Genomic DNA, 15,593 nt, shown 5'->3' on the forward strand with positions numbered 1-15,593 from the left:
AAATCCCTCCTCATGCAGACTTCAAAGTCTTTAAAATCTCATCCACATCTCTTTCGTTTTTCTTTCATTTAATATTGTGTTCCATCATTATCCTTAAACTTTCTATTGATGTACCACTTTTTATTTAAAGAAATAGAAATTGGCCTAATGAATCAATGATTGATACTATTTCTCCCCAGTGCCCAAGTTCCTCCTTGGGAGCAAAACACTCCATGTTAGTAATAATTTATTGCCTTGTTGCCTTAGTCAAAGATATTTCTAGGGAGATTGAAAAACCTAAGTTTAGGGCAATCTGATTGTATGCCCAGTGGCCCTGCCCCTCAACAGTTCTTATATATGTAATCCAATTAAAATAGCATCCAAAGTAGCCTGTAGAAATTAGCTATTAAAAATGACTTGTGAATAATCTTAAAGGTATGTGTGCATGGTGGAGAGAGTATGTGTGGGTGTGTGTATTTGTGTGGGTGAAGAGAAGGGAGTAGGGAGTGACTGACAAATGGGTGTACAGAATTAGTGAGAGCCTACTATGTCTGAGACAGAGTTGTGGCACTAGAGATGTGGTAATACAGCCATGATCCCTAATCTCTTGGAGCCTGTAGAAGTGGGTGATAGAAACTGTATAAAGATAGATTCAGATTTTGATAAATATTAGAAGGAAATGAAGCAGAGCAATTACAAGGAAAGAGAAGGACCTCTTTAATACAGAAAGGGACTCTCTGAAAAGGAAACTGAAATTATGAGATGGAGCCAATCGTGTAAAGAAAAATGGAAAGAGGTCTTCAGATGAGAAAACACTAAGCACAAAGACCTTGAGATGGGAACATATTAGAACGTAGTAATTTGGGGTGGGGTGTGCAGAAGCGTTGGGTGTGTGTGTGTGTGTGTGTGTGTGTGTGTGAGATGGCTCAGTTACACTTTGACTCTCACTGGCTCTTGCACCTGTCAGAGTCCTGGCCAAAAAAAAAAAAAAAAGATGTTTCACTCAAACTGATTAATTCAGGATTTTTTACAAAGCTGTGGGCAGTGTTTAGGGAAATGAGCAAGGATTGGGCAGTACCCAGTCACTAGAAAGAAAAGGGAGCCTTCACAACCTATGCCTAAAGAGACATGTAGAAAGAGAGGTTACCAGAGCTCAGAGAGGGTATTTATTTATTTATTTAACATCTTTATTGGAGTATAATTGCTCTACAATGGTGTGTTAGTTTCTGCTTTATAACGAAGTGAATCAGCCATATGTATACATATATCCCCATATCTCCTCCCTCTTGCGTCTCCCTCCCACCCTCCCTATCCCACCCCTCTAGGTGGTCACAAAGCACCAAGCTGATCTCCCTGTACTATGCGGCTGCTTCCCACTAGCTATCTATTTTACATTTGGTAGTGTATGTATGTCCATTCCACTTTCTCACTTCATCCCATCTTACCCTTCCCCCTCCCCAGGTCCTCAAGTCCATTCTCTACGTCTGCGTCTTTATTTCTGTCCTGCCCCTAGGTTCTTCAGAACCTTTTTTTTTTTTTTTCTTGGCTGCTGACTGGAACTGTGATCTGCAATAGAGTAACAAAATCAATCCTCAGGGATCTGAAGGGAAGGGAAGGCAAAGAGGGCAGCCGGGGGAATAAATACCTTAGCCCCAGTCTCCTCTAGTCCTTGGATACTCTGCTGGTAAACCCATACAGAAGCTGCAGAGCAAGCGTAATTTGTTGATGCCACCCATTCTGGTCACTTCCCAAAGTACAGAGCAGGATTGAAAAGGAAGGAGGATAAGTATGGAAAGACTAAGAAGAAACAGTACAGATCTATTTCCACGTTCCTCTGCAGTGCTAGGCGCTGCGTCAGTTGGGGGTCTTCCAGAGTGCAGAGTCTAAGGGGACATCACAGGAACTCATCATGCATTTGGATGACTCTGATATTGGTAGACCACATGATAACCTAGTGGTCAAGAAGTGTTCATGTTTCCTCCTAAATAACTGTGTTGCTGGGTGACTTAAGTGAAGAATTATGCCCCATGAGCAGAATAGGTAGCCTCTTTTAGGGTCACTGTCTACCAGTAACTAAATATCTCTCTAATTTGTTTCTAATTTTAGGAGTGAAGCCTTTTAGAAGCCCAAAACCATAGGGTAGTAAAGTATTATATGTAACTTTTTTCTTACTCATTTCTTATTTGAAATATACTTGAAGTTTTAGAAAAACAAACTGGCATTATTTTCTTCTCAGATTCCATTTTGAATTTAGCCTCACAGGTAACTACATCATTTAATAATGCAGCAGTTAAACATACAAAGGAAGATACTAATGCAGAGATACCAGGGTACTATGATTCTTATACAAAGTGTATCAATCTGCTTAGGCTGCCATAACAAAATATCACACACTGGGTGGTTTAAATAACAGAAATTTATGTTGTTACATCTCTGGAGGCTGGAAGGACAACTTCTCCTTGCTGTGTCCTCACATAGCTTTTCCTCTGTGGGAAAAGAGAAATTTCTGGTGTTTATTTATCTTCTTATGATACCAGTTCTTTCAGATTAGGACCTTATCCTTAGGACTTCATTTAAACTTAATTATCTCTGTAAAGGTCCTATGTCCAAATATAGTCACATTGGGGGTTAAAGCTTCAACATATGAATTTGGGGGCAGTGCAAAATTCAGTTCATAATAATGAGGAATGCTGTATTAGATTGCTAGGGCTACCATAACAAAGTACCACAGACTGGGTGGCTTAAACTACAAAAACATTTTCTCACAGTTATAGAGGCTACAAGTCGAAGATCAAGGTGTCAGCAAGGTTGTTTATTCTGAGGCCTGTCTCCTTGGCTTGCAAATGGCTGTCTTCTTCTGTTGTCTTTCACATGGTGCCTCTGTGTGTTGTTGTCTGTATCTTAATCCCCTGTTCTTATAAGGAGACCAGTCATATTGGATTAGGGTTCACACTAACAACGCATTTTAACCTAATGATCTCATCAAAGGTCTTCTTTTCAAATAGTCACATTCTGAGGTGCTACTGGTGGCTAAGCCTCCACGTAAGAATTTTAGGGGGGATGCAATTCATCCCACAACAAATGCTATAGGACATCTGTTGAAAGAAGATTTCAAATTGTCTGGCATCTGGGAGGAAAAGTGTTTTGGGCCATGCCACCACCATATTTGCTGAAAATCATATTTGCTGTAAGCAGAGAAAGGAAGTAAGGTATGGGAAAAAATAGAATCCTTTTTGTACCAACGTTCCCCCTATACTGTTGCCCCAAAGCAATGGTTCCTAATTCATGACTTGATCACTGAACAGCAGCTGTCCCTCCCCTCCATCTCCCCATCTTCCACACTCTAAATCTTGCAACTTATTTGAATTTTTGGTTTGCTGCAAATAGTGGAGCATGGAAAATATTCACACTATGATACCTTCTTATAGCTGGCTGAACTCATTCAGCCTATTGAATTCAGCCTCAGTAAGTTGCCACTGAACCCTGGTGATCTTAGTGCAATGGGAGAAGTAAAAAACAAGCAAACAAACAAACAAAAATACTCACTACAAAAAAGACTGGAATCAGTTTGTACCAGCAAGAAATATGAATGCCTTTCAAGAATAGGTTCCCAGTAGTGCCATAAAGTGATTATATATTTAACAGCTCAAGGTTCTGCTTCTGGGGGATGTCAAATGGTTTTATACCTGGCTCAATATGACTTCTGTATTTTGGTATCAGTAGGCACTCATTTTCAGTTTTTATTGCAGGTAGGATGCAAATCATCCTATCAAAATATTTAAGGTTCCTCTTTTATATACTGGTTAGAGAACAGTGCTCCCCAGGAGCACTGTGATAGTTGGGTATGCTGGAAAAATGACTGACGACTGACTTTCTTGAGTGGGGGGAGTTGGCTTTTAGTTTTTACCAATTTCCATGGTGTAAATATCTGTGCCATGGCCAACTTCAAGCTACCACCATGATGTCAGTCGTTTCAGGGCTGGGAAGAGATGGACATTATCAGCTCTGGCAAGTGGTGCAAGCTGACTCCAGCATACCCCTGGCAGTAGGTGGAACCAAGAGGCAGAACCCTCAGGTTAGAGCTACACCTAATCATTCTAGGTGGAAATAGGCATGAACAGTCTATAAAGCACAGTCAGGGAAGTTTAGTCCCATATAGAATTTTGCTGACGATTACTCAAATAATGCAATTGATAAAAGCCATCCTTTGGGCAAATAAATAAACACTGGAGAAGAATTTTCAAAAATTAGTTATGTGGACCTTAGAGAAAAGAGCAAATTCTGTGGTATGAAAACTGAGCAACATAATGAAAAGATTTAGACTAGTTTGGTGAAAAAATTTTTCTTGATCACAAAAGATTTTCTTTTTTGGGAGGGGCGGTGGGTAGGAGAAGGGAAGTGCTTGCTTTTTATTTTTTATTTATTTTGTTCTTGAGAACAGACAATGGGATCAGAAGACAATATCTGTCATTTAAGCGTGGAAGTATATAGAGTAAACTATATACATTTTTCATCTCAGATGGTGGGACTAATCATTCTCAGCAAGTCATTTTCTTTTTCAGAAATAAAGAGCCCACCTGGATATTGTTACGTAGGGCTTCCTGGATTGAATTGGCCCTGCCTGCCTATTTAGAGTTAAGATTCCAGATCAAAACCAAAGCCACTCCCTCTTCCCAGTATCCTTATTTGAAAATGTTTTTTTTTTCTTGTCAGGATGCAACACACATAGTGTCTATGAGAGTTTCATCCTCTATGTTACTAAAACCCAGAGGGGAAAAGAGGCCATCATTTTCTGTTTTGCCATTAGCATGACCCTTTGCAAGCTTTTGATGGAGAGACTTGGACACAGGGGTGGCAGTTCAGAATGAATAGAAAGATGGCTGCCTTCTTTGCTTCTTCTGTAGCTCAGGTGCTCCCACAAAGACTCTCTATTGTGTGCCCCCCTATGTGAACTGGCTTCAGTGATGGGCAACAGGGAAATGCCTCTGCTTCAATACCTCATGGTACCTGCTGCCGCTTCTATCCATCGACATGCCATTTGGAATAATGATTTGTCTACATATTCATCCAGTTTAATTTTAAATAATAATGTTCAAATCAATAAAGTGGAGTTTCATAGACAGTAATAAACTTGCTTTAACTTCTACTCTGTAAACCCCAAGACTGCTAGGATGCTGTACAGAGTATCTTCATATGCTTAATCTGAATTTCTTATATTAAAATAAATATATATCTGTTGTGCTTAGATATATAACATATTAAGTAACAATGAACATTTATATAGTTTTTACATATTATGGAGTAGGTTTTATAGACTACGGAGTATTCTCAGATTAGATTATTTGATCAAAACAATAACTTGCTGACTTTGACAAGAATTATCCCATTAATTTCATTTGTTAATTAGAAAACTAAATGTCAGAAAAATTAAGAAATTTCCCTAAGGTTACATGGTTGGTAAGAGAAGGAACTCAAACCTGTGTCTTCTGACTATAAATCACTATAATCCATGTTCTTTTTAAAAATATACAAGGGCTTAACATACTTAACTTGAAAGATTGCTCAGAATTTTAAAAAAATTTTTGTATTTCAACCAGAGACCCTTTAAAATCCCATTCCCTCTCTGTGTTTATAGTCCTCTGATATTCTCATACATATCTTTTTGCTTTAAAGAAAAGAGATTATTCAGTTTTTTCTCAAAAACCTCTGCTTGAGGTTTGACACAGGCTGTTATTTTATTATCCAAGAAAAAAATTTCGCAAGGTTTTGGAATTACACAGAACATATAAAAATACTAAAATGTATATTTGCCTGATAGTTAGAAGTTTGCCCCATCTCAAGGTTCACCTAGGGCTTTAGTCCTCCTTCCCTCCCTCCCCTCCTTCATTCCTCCCTTCCTTCCTTTCTCTCTTTTCTTTTCTTTCTTCCTTGCTTCTCTCTCTCTCTTAACGTTGGTTCATTTGGAATTTACCCGGTGCTTGGAATGTATGTAGTATGGATCCCACATTTCGTTTTAGATGATTATCCAGGTGTCCCAGCAGCATTAATGGAGTAGTTCACCTTTACCCATTGATTTGAGATGCATCTTTATCATAAACTAAATTTCTGTATATATTGAATATTTTGGGATTTATTATAATTTTTTACTGGTCTGTTAATATTCATGTGATCCTAATGTACTAATTTAATTATTGAGGATTTACAATATACTTTAACATATTGTAGAGCTAATTTACCTTTATTCTTCTGAATCAGGTTTTTCCTGGTTATTCTTATGTATTTGTTTTTCTATTTGGATTTTATAATTATCTTGCCTAGTTTTTAAAACAAAACAAGAAAAACAAAACAAACAAACATAAACACACACAGGAAAACCCAGTAAGTTATTTTTGGAGGACTGTACATAAAATGTATGAGTTAACCTGTGGCAAATTGGTGTTTTATGATGTCTTCTAGTCCAAGGTAATGGTGTGTCTTTTCATTAGTTCAAGAATTCTTTTTTGTCCTTCAGTAGCATTTATAAGATTTCTTTATATGGGTCCTGCAAATTTTGGGGGTTATGTCTAGGTATGTTTTTGCCTCAATTTTTATTCTCTTTTTCATTTCTGTGTGTCAGTACCATTCATTGAACCTTAATCATACTGTTGATATTAAACATTCTTGTGTTGTTCCTACATCTGGTATATTCCAATAAGTATGATGCTAAATTGGGGAAAGTGAGATATATTTTAAAATGTTGAGGTACTCATGTGTTTTATTTTATTGATTTTCTAGAAGCCAAATACAGATCAGTAAATTGACACATAAAAATTTAAAAATCTTTCATGGCCAAAAACAATATTTAAAAGTCAAAAGATAAACAAAACTCGGGACAAGTACTCACAAACTCACATTGTAGAAAAGGGACTGGTGTCATAAAGGTATTCTAGATATCAATGATTAAAAAATACCAACAATTTAAAAGAAATATAGACAAAGATTATGAAAAGAAAATACATCTTTGGCTCTTTAAATATATGACAAGATGCTTGATAACACCCACAACCAGAGAAAAATTAATTAAACTATATAGAGAACCATAGTTTTTCACTTAGGGTTTTCAAAAGTCTAACAGTTTGTTAAAAGTACCTGCTGGTGAGGCTGTAGGAAAGTGGATATTTGTATGACACTGCAGAAGGCTGTTTTGCTGTATCCATTAAAATCATTAATGCAAATATCTCCTAATTCATCAGGTTCACTTCTGGTAATTTTTCCTACGGATGTTCTTGCATATATTCAAAATGATGTATAAACAGATTATTCATCGCTATATAGTAATAGTAAAAGAACGAGCTAAGTGTCTATGTAAATTGTCTCGAATAAAAGACTGGTTAAATAAACTAAGGGACACCTATACAATAGAATACGTACAATAGAATACTTTGCAACTCAAAAAAGAAATGAGAAATCTCTGCACATACTTACATGGAAAAAAAGCAAGGTTCAGAGCAATAGGGTGCTATGTTTTGCTTAGAAGGGGGAGAAATGAGAACATATACCTGTTTGTACTTTTACAAAGCTCTGAAGGGATAGCAAGAAATTCATGACAACTGTTACCTTTGTGGGCAGTGGTGTGCAACGAAATGCAGGAGGGACTGATCTGGGAAGGAAAACTTCACTGTATATTTTTTAAATGTACTTTTAAAATTGTTGAGCCATATGAATGTATTATCGATTCAAAATTGTATTTAAAAAGACAATACAAATGTATTTGTATTTTTCAATGTATTTCCTAAATTTCTAAGAATACACATTTATAAAAGTTTAGTTTTTTTTTTTTTTAACCTGGGTAGATCTTAGTGTCTTTTGGTTCCATCAAAACTGAAAAAGAGAAAAGAAAATAATCTAAGGATTATGACTGAAGTTCCATAAAAGAGGGTGAATGAAGGAAGACCTATCATAGGATGTCATAGGAAAGTATTCCAAGTAGAAATAGGGATTTTCTGTTTTTAAGATTCTTTGAAAGAAATCCAGTTGAATTTGGAATCATTGCATTTTTTTCTTATTGATTTTAATTTAATGTAAAAAATGATTGTTTATATTCAGGGGTTTTAATAAATTCATAAATAATACTCAAAGTTTATCTTTAAAAAATCACCTTACCTGTCTTAAAAGAAAGTGCAGACTGTGCCTAAGATGCTTTAGGTAGTGAGTGTGCTCTCCAAAGCAAAGTTCCTGTAAAGGCAGAGGAAATCCTCAGTTGCTCTATTCCCACCTCTTGGATTGCTTACCTCTGAGAGTGCCATTCTGTGGAGAGAGAATGCCTCCAAAGGACACAGGGCCTAAGGGAGGACCATGGGTTCAACGGCAGTTCTGGGGCTTGTTCTGATGTGCTAATCCTGTGACTGCTTCTTGGCTCTGCCCATGGCCTTGGCTCTGACTCTTGGCTTGGATATTGGGCCTTGGCTTGGTTAACTCTGTGACTTCTGGTTCTGAACACTGGCTGTGACCCCAGAATAAATACTTGCAGCAACCTCATTAGAACTCCTGGTCTGTGGTTCTGTCCTAGTTTCCTGGCCCCAGGCTGCTTCTCCAATGCCAGCTCACAGACTTGAGACTTTGTCCAGAGCTGTATGGGAAAGAACTGTAGTAAACTGTGAAGGACTCTACAAATGTAAGAGATTAACAAAATTATTTTGATTCAACCTTTTGACAATGACACTAATAAGGAATTAAGTGTATGGTGATAAGACAAAAATGCCCAAAGCCTTTGAAGATGCATATCAAGGACTGGACAAGAGGTTCTTTACTTCTCAATCTATATTGGAAGGAATTAGCTTAATATATGCACAATGTATTTATCCATTAAGAAAAAAAATCTCATCTCCAAAGTTTATCTACTGTACCTGATTTCTTTGTTGTGTTTCAGGCTATGTAGCCAACTTCCCCTTGGGTGCCTCCATGAAGAAGTCTGTTAGGTAACTCAAATAGAATGTGGTCTAAACTGAACTCATCCTATTCTTTTTCCCGCTTCTGCCCCTCAGCCTTCTGTGTTCCTGCTTCTCCTCTGCTCTCTAGCTCAAGGAATGGTACCATCATCTACTAATTGACCAAGTCAGAGACCGTGGAATCAGCCTTAGCTCTCCCATCCTCATCTCCAACTAACAATATACTTTCAGTTTCTTCTGTCTCTCTTCTATTGCAAGCCAACTTCACCTCTTCAAGGGACAATTGCAACAGTCTCCTGGCTGGTCTCTTTGCTTCTAATCCTGCCTCCACTGTAGTATTGTATGGAAAAGAGAGTGATATTTTTCTTTTAATACATCTTTATTGGAGTATAATTGCTTCACAATGCTGTGTTGGTTTCTGTTGCACAACAAAGTGAATCAGCCGTATGCATACACATGTCCCCATATTCCCTCCCTCTTGAGCCTCCCTCCCACCCTCCCTATCCCACCCCTCTAGGTCGTCACAAAGAACTGGGCTGATCACCCTGTGCTATGCTGCTGCTTCCACTAGCTATTTTAAAAATACACATCTGATCATGTCACTGTTTGGCTGCTGTTTCCACCACTCGGCATAGCCATTATTCTTCCATTGCCCAGAAAGGTAATTTAGGTTAATTCCTCATATTTAAGTCTAGATTTCAAAACCTCTGGCATGTTTCCTCAAGTCTCAACCCCTTTAGGACTGACTTAGTTGCCTCTTCTACATGTTCTCATGGAACTCCACTTCTGCTGTCAAAGAGCTTATCACACTGAAATATCATTGCCAGGTTACTTGTCTATCTTCTCCAAAGACTATAATACACAGTGAGGGTATGGAAAATCTAGTTTTTATTAATTGTCATATTCCTAATTCCAACATAAACCAGGAATACAATAGGTATTCAATAATTATATGTTAAATGATTAAGTGAATGAATGCATAAACATTTTAAATGAAATATAAAATAATTCAATTATGAAAATAAGGAAAACATCTGTTTAGTTTTTAAGAGTGGTCAATTGAGTGAAAGAGAAATATAGCTACACAACAAAAAAAGACTCAGGGTAAAATGTAATAACAGATTAACAAATACAAAGACAGAGAGATGAGGAGTTTGCTAATTCAACCCTAGGTGAGGTAGAAAATAAAAAAATACAAAGAGAAGGATGTGCCCTGTGTCTGTATTCTCCAAGAAACACACACACACACACACACACACACACACACACACACACACAGACATGCAAAGGAGAGAGGGGGGAGAAAGAGAGAGACAGAAACAGAAACAACACACAAAGATTACTAGGTTTCTTAGACTTAGCAGCTTTCATGTAGGAAATAGGTGTGATGGATATACTTAAACTTTTTACTACTGTAATTATTTGAGGGCCTGATGGACATAGAGAGTTAACACTTTATTGAAGTTTTGCAGTAATAGAAATGAAGGGGCATTGCTTTTTGGCAGTTGCCCAATAAGGTTAGATACAATTAGGTTGTGCCCAGGAGGTTCCCCAACTCTAGGCTACCCCTCTAATAGTGAAGATTTTACTGTTAAACAAATGCAAATTTGCATTAAATTACTGAGCACAGCTTTTTAAATCTGACCTTTGGAGTACTAGCAAGAAAGTTTGCAAAATTCCAATGGTTCTGCCCTATTATGATTCATCTTTACCTGCTTAAAAAAAATCCTTGCACATAAACTGGATATTTCTTATTTATTTGAAGTATTATTATTGTATTACATATTTATTATTACATAAGAAATTATTGGACATTATTTTTCTACTCAAGACCCTTGAGTAAAAAGAAGTTGAGCCTTAGCCAATCTTAACTAGATCTCAAGTTGTGGAGTAGCCCTGGCAGTTACCGGGGTATCAGAAATACAATTGGAGTATAAATATAGCTTTTCTAAACTTAACCTTATCTATTATTATCTTCTTTATTTCTGTTAATGAGGAAATGCTACTTCTAGTCTAAGAAAGTAATGGAAACAACTGTTTATATCTCCATCCTCAAAAGTCTTCTCAATAACAAAAGTCTTCTTAGTAACTCCTTTATATAGTTTTTGTCATGTGTCTGCATCTGAATTTATCATTATCAATGTTACATTGTTTAATGAGATACAAATATTGACCTCACTGCCTTTGAGAATAGTGGCGAAAGAAGACATCATTATTAGTCAGTTTGTATTAAAATTGTTTTTCATTCTCTGAAAAACATTACACTATACATTACCCATTAAACTATAGGGCAGGATCTCAACTTGGGCAAATTGACATTTGGGGTTTGATAATTCTTTCTCGTGGGGGGCTGTCCTTTGCATCGCAAGATGTTTAGCAGCATTCTTCGCCTCTACCGGCTAGATGCCAGCAGCACCCCGGCCTCAACTGTGAAAACCAAAACGATATCCAGACATTGCCAAATATCCCCTAGGAGGCAAAACTGACCCTGATTGAGAGCTACTGCTCTGAGGTTTGTAGCTTGTTTTCAGTTGTTTACCAAAACTTTATACAGTCCAGGCTATGTGGCAGCTGCTTAAAAAAAATTGTTTTTTGAATGAAGAAATATAAGTCCTCTGTCCTCCCTGCATTTTAAATAGATGTCACCAGGACAAGGAAGTTCCGAGGGACTCGCTATGTACTCAGTACTACATTAGGTATGGTAGTTGATGCAAAGAAGTGCACAGCTTGGTCTCTGGGCTAAAGAGGTTTTTAATCAAGTTGGAGTGAGACGATCAATATTCAATGAATACGAGACTAACAGAAGGCAGAATATATTGGCAGTGAACCAAAAGGCAGAGTGGTCATACTCCAAAATGTATGGCGCAAACTATGGTGATATTACTGACCTTTTGATTTGATGGTCCCTTGAAGGTTCTGTGACCTATTTTGACATGTGGGCAGTGGTGAAATGCTGGTTTATTAACTCGAAGCTCTCTGCTATGATATATAATAACAAAGAGAACAGTAAGAAAATATTCTGTTTAAACAAACCAGATCACTTTTACATGGGACAGCCAAGCCATGCTGCGGAGGAGGCACTGAGCCTGGTTATGTTAGTAACTGAGTGGTAACTGAAGAAGACAAATCTAACCAGGCATGGCAAGTCCATGGCTGACATGTGAGCTTGCACATTTAGAATGAGGGCATGGTAATGGAGATCATACAGTGTTTTTCCGCTAACATCAGACCTTAGCTATTTAATGATTATAAAACTTTCCTAGCATTTACAAGTTTCTAAACATATTTCTTTTCTTTTATCCTGCACAATTCCTGCGACCACTGAAATAATTTAGGTCATGTGTTTTTGTGTTATCTAAATAGCATTCAACACCAAAACAAAAAATCTTTTCTTCACTTTTAACCATTAAAATCCTGGTTGGATAGTTTGTGTCAGGTTTTAATCTCCTGAAATTTTTACCGTGATTAATAATGGATCTTTGAAGGATAAGATATGGTCCATTTCTTTAATATCAATTTCATATTAGAAAATTTTCCAAACTAAATCATCCAACTAATTTCAAAAATCTCATATATTACCTGCAAAGTGCCCTTTTTTAAAAATAACCATAGAATTTAATAAAGACAAAGGACTTTAGTGAAAATTAAGTTTATGAATGTTACTATGACTTTGCACAAATAATTTAGCATTCTCACCTTCACAGTCCCCAGCAGAAGAGTAAATTCCCTCCCAACTTGGAACTAGGGGTGGCCACATGACATGTTTCCACCAATGAAATGTGAGCAGAGAAGTGTTATTCCTGGGCAAAAACTTTAAGAGGCGTGACGTGATTTTGCTTTGTCATTGTGACCAGCTATATTCCAGACAGTGGTAGCTCTATTATTTTCAGTCTTGGAGTGAGGATAATGACAAAGCAGAAAAGCGACCCCAGCTGACTGGCACAGAACTTGTGGAGGAAAGAAAAAATAAATTTGTTGTTTAAGCAACAGCTACAAATACAGCCAACAAATATCAATACAGGAAGTGAGATTTGATTTGTTAATTAACTAAATGATTAACCGAAATAGGTAATACAAAAGGAGCAGCAGATTTTGAAACAATATACTGAGTATGGTTTTGAACAGTGACTCACGTATTGGTGGTATTCAATAAACAGTTAATTCTTGTGCAATCCACTGCTGATCTATCCTTAAAGAGTCAAAATAACCAGTGAAACTGTATATCAAAGAAATCTATATATCCGTTTAACTTATAGCCAGCAGAGAAGCCAAAATATTGGGCTAAATTACTCAATTTTCAAGAGAACCTCAAAATTATGATTTAGTAAATTTCAATATTATGTAGGATCATAGAAATTTAACATCACCTATTTTTTATTGGATGAGTAGCTGTGGTGTAATTTACTAGATGCATATGTGAGCATATCAATTTTGAGCTCTCAAATGCCAAACTCCATTTAAAACCACAATGACCTTACATTGTGTTTTTCTTATACTATAATTTCTACACTTTATCTCTGCTACCTGAGCAGTTAAAGACTACATACTTGGAGTGGTATATTGCAATGGTTCTTCTGGCTTTTTCACCAAACAATATTTCTTGAATCCTATTATATTAAAAGCAGTTGGAGAAAGAACTCCTGGATATGCTATTAAGTATCTGTTGCTCTTAAGAAGTTTAAAATGTAGATAAAACAAATTTTATTTAGGGCGTAAAAGTCAAATGCAAACTGTGCTAGCATGGTCCTCTGTTGATTGGGCTGAGATTTATGTTATAGTTTCTCTTTCATTCTGTTGGAAGATGATAGAGGGATTTCTGCTATAACACTCTTTTTGGAAACATGAATTTGTTCCAACATGATTAATATATTAGAGAACAATTTGCATAATGCATATTTTGAACTTACTTATGCACAATTTTGTCTACAAGAAATACAAGGTGAATGAACATTGAAAACTGCACACAGTAGAATTGAACTGCGTGGAGATACACAAAATACACACATGCACATACCTCAAATATTCACCAGCTACCTTGTTCATCTCATGAGTTATGAGCCACACCTTTCCACACCTAGTATTACAACTTTCTGTCTAATTTCATGTAGCTCTCCTCTCCCCCCTTCACAGTAAGACATGAGCTAAACCCTTCTGAGGCCACCAGCATAAGTAACCTTCAGGTCTTTTTCAAGATAAAGTGACATTTACTGTAGTTTTTATGTATTTCTTAAACATATATCATATGTAAAACTCTGCTACCATTTTTATTAGGTTTCTTTTTTCTTAATGACTCACTGACAAAAGTTTTTGAGTGTTGTACCCCCAAATCATTTCCCCCATAAGTCCTGTTGTTTTTATTGCATGATTTTTGCATATAACCCATTACAGCAAAACTGATTGTACATATGTCTGCTTATGTTGGTTCAATATCAATAGCAGTAATACTGATAGTGCTAAATCTGTAGGGGGATTTAACACTGGAGGCTGTATGAAAGCTTAAGAATGCAGCACTATTCAGTATTTCACTCCAGTACAGAAATATTTAGAATTTTTGGAACATTGCACTTATCTCTTATAAAAAGAATTCAGACATGTCTGTAATGATAGTATCTTTTGCAAGGAGCAATTGTTTCCCAAATATATAGTCAACTATCTCATCTGGGAAGGATAAGGTCTTCTTGGACAATCAGCAAGTTCTCAGTTTAACTGGGCCAATTATTGTCACTTTGTATATTTCCTTTTTAGCAATAAAGTGAACAGAGAATGAGGTCCATTTTCCCTACTCATTCATTTATTCATATTTTTGGCAAATATTTATTGAGTAACTGCTGTGTATCATGCCCTGTTCTAGATACGCTAAACACTGTGATAAGAGAGACCAAATTCTTGCCCTTATAGTGCTTATATTAACCATAAAAATTATAAATACACAATAACATGAGTAATCAAAGAGAGTTAGCAGTAGATTTCTTCTATGTCTTTGGTTTTGGACTGAGTTTGTGGGTGGCAGTCCTTCAGGATTAACTTTTAGTTTCATTTGTCCCTGACACAACTAGATTTAAGTAGTTGTTCTCTTATAAGGGAATGCCAAAGACAAGTCTTCTGAAGAAAATGTTCTCAAAAAATTGTTTGCTACTGGAATAATAAACAGGTCAGCTAGGCCAGGTTGTAGATGTGTGGCCTGGTGCTGTGTACCCTGGGTGTGTGGTAGAAAACTGCAAGAAAGACTTGTCTGGCTACTAGTGGTTTCTAAATTGAATTAATCGAGCAAACATTTCAACTATTCACCACCAGTAGGAAATGTTAACTATTCACATTAAACTATTAAAAAGTTTGATGATGTTGTTCCTGATACAAATTTAGTCAAACTCATTTAGTCTTAGAGAAAGAGGGTTAACTTCTTTTGTTTCCTCTAAATATAAACTTGCTTTCTTAGTTGAGTTATCCAAGATCTTTCCCAGTCCTCCTGGCTCCCCTTTTTCTTCCTGATTTCCTTTTGTTCTGCAGAGGGCTCCATGCCTTGGGTGAGGTTCTGAACTACAATAGAGGAATAGGGGGCCTTTGTGGTCTGTTTTGAGCACTACGAAAATGTACTGAACAAGTTTTACTTTCTTAGAGTGCTATATAGTTGGATTTTTTTTTATGTGTCTAAGAAATGGAAACATTTTGTCTCATATAAAAAAGAAA

Source organism: Balaenoptera physalus (assembly GCF_965194825.1).
Source record: "Balaenoptera physalus genome assembly, chromosome: 6".
In the NCBI taxonomy this organism is placed as follows: Eukaryota; Metazoa; Chordata; class Mammalia; order Artiodactyla; family Balaenopteridae; genus Balaenoptera; species Balaenoptera physalus.